Raw genomic sequence first — 2,389 nt, forward strand, 5'->3', positions numbered from 1 at the left:
GAGGTTGTGAAGTAACACATATACCTCGGAGTGAGAGAGACCCAAGTTCCAATCCAAGCTCTGCACTTACATCTTGTGTGTCCATGGGAAAGTTGCTTTACCTCTCTGAGTTTCCTTGTTTGTGATAATAGTTCCTCCTTCACAGGGGTTCTGTGAGGGTGACATGCCAGTTGGAAAAGTATCCAGCACATTGAGGTTGATCATAAATGTTACTTCCTTTCCCAGTGAGTTTGAGGGAGAAGAAAGTATAAGTCTTGTTTTTTTATTCTTCAATTTCAGGCAATAATAATAGCAACAATAATGTGCATTTCCTAGATATACAGCATATATTTTGTATTGGGCACTTCCTCCCCCGAAAAATCTTCCCTGATGCTACCAGACCAGGCAAGGCATGTGTATCTGTGGTAGTCAGTTGTTCCATTCACAAAACTTTTCCAGTTCTCCTTCTAGGCACATGGTAGGTTTCCAATACCCCATCTGCCTCCAGTTAGGTGTGACCATGTGATTCACTTCAGCCAATGAAATGTGAGTGGAAGTGAGTGATATGTGTCCTGTCTGGGTGGAAGCTTTAAGAACCAGTACATGTTCACTCTTCTCTCCTTTCAGGCAACCAGCAATGGGTGGAGGCGCCATTAAGTGAGGAGCATGAGTGACAAACCTTTGCTGCTTAACACCTCTGAGATTATTTGTTACTGGAGCATAACCCAGCCCAACCTGACTGATCCAGCAACTCCATAGTATAACATCCCCCACAGGCCACAGGCAACTCAAAGTAGAGGTATCTCATTCACATTTGACCCATGGCACCTCACCCTGTACCTGGGATACTGGGTACTCAGAAGAAAAAAAAAAAGCCCATTTTTCCTGTTCCTATTTCCTTCAGTCTGGAACTCAGTGGCTTGGACCTGGAATCCCAGTGTCTAAGGCAGGTCATCCCCCTACCCTCCTTCACCTCCCAACCTCCTTTTAGCTGACCATTTGAGTGATCATAGTAACCTGTGATCTATCACCTCCTCCAAATGTTTGTTCTGACAGGCAGTTGAGTCTATTTCTTTGGCTTCTAACTGCCCTTGTTGCTTGTTTTATTATTTTTTTAACACTGCAACCAGACCTACGGATACAAATATCAGCCAATGATTGCTCTGTGCTCACATGTTAACTCTTTTAATCTTCAGATTGCTTAAGCTCCTTGTCCTTCAATTTCCTCATCTGTAGGGATGAGACTAGCTATTTCTAATATCCATTCTTCATTTCTTCCTTTCTAATACACTTTCCACCACTACCACCACCATCACCAATTTTCGGCTGCACACATGGCTACCTGGGATAACGAGTACATTTTCCAGGCTTTTTTTTGAAGCGTATGACTGTTCTGGACAATGGAATATAAGCAGAAATGTCATATTTAACTTCTGGGGATTGTCCCAAGAAAGGCAGTATTCCCCTTTTCAACTATTCCTCTTTCCTTCTAGCCGAAATATGGATCTGACAGCTGGTTCTTAGGCAGCCACCTTGTGCTAAGAGGAAGATGCTAGCTATTGAGGATGGCAGAGCAAAAGTACACCATCAAAACATATACCAGGCTTGAGCTCCTTTCCTTTGGATATCATTTACCTGGCAGAGGATGTAACCACTATCTCACTTAAGCTTCTGATGCTTGATCAGGAGCATTGATATTACCTGAGAATTTGTTAGAAATGCAGAATCTTAGCCCCTAATGCAGACATGCTGAATCAGAGCCTACATTTTAACAAGATCCCCAGGTGATTTGCATGCAAAAATAAAGTTTGAGAAGCCCTGGTTTGAACTACTGTTATCTGAGAGGTGCCTATCACTCACAGCTGTACTCAGTCCTAACTAGAGCACCGCCCACTACACATCTGGGAAGATTAAATGAGATCATTAGATAAAGCACCTAACACAGGACTCTGCCCAGCATGGGAGCTAGAGTTATTGGGTTACATTGCCTTGGGGAGGGGGTTCTGTGAGAGAGCATAGATTGATGGCAACATCTATCCCTATCAACCCAAGGACAACCCCTAACTCTATAAAATCTTGGAGACAGGGCAGAGAGAGTGCAGTGTTTGTGAAGTAACAATTTGAGATGTTTTACATAAGCCATTGATTTGAAACCAGGAACGAACCTTGCAGAGTTTCACTCACAGCTTAACCCCATATGATGCAGGCCTAGGGGTTAGAAGGGGAAGGAGCTTTTAGAATGCTGATGCCAGAGCCCTTAGGGTGGGGGTGGCACGTGAGGGGCACAAAGGACCCCTTCATACCGTGCGCTCGCTTGAGAACAGCCGCGTCCTGCTTTCTCAGGTCAGCACCCTGGCTGCCGAGGGAAAAGCCTTCTGGATGGCGACTGCTTCTGCGGCTGTACTTATCC

This window comes from Pteropus vampyrus, unplaced genomic scaffold (genome assembly GCF_000151845.1).
Source record: "Pteropus vampyrus isolate Shadow unplaced genomic scaffold, Pvam_2.0 Scaffold1, whole genome shotgun sequence".
Taxonomy (NCBI): domain Eukaryota; kingdom Metazoa; phylum Chordata; class Mammalia; order Chiroptera; family Pteropodidae; genus Pteropus; species Pteropus vampyrus.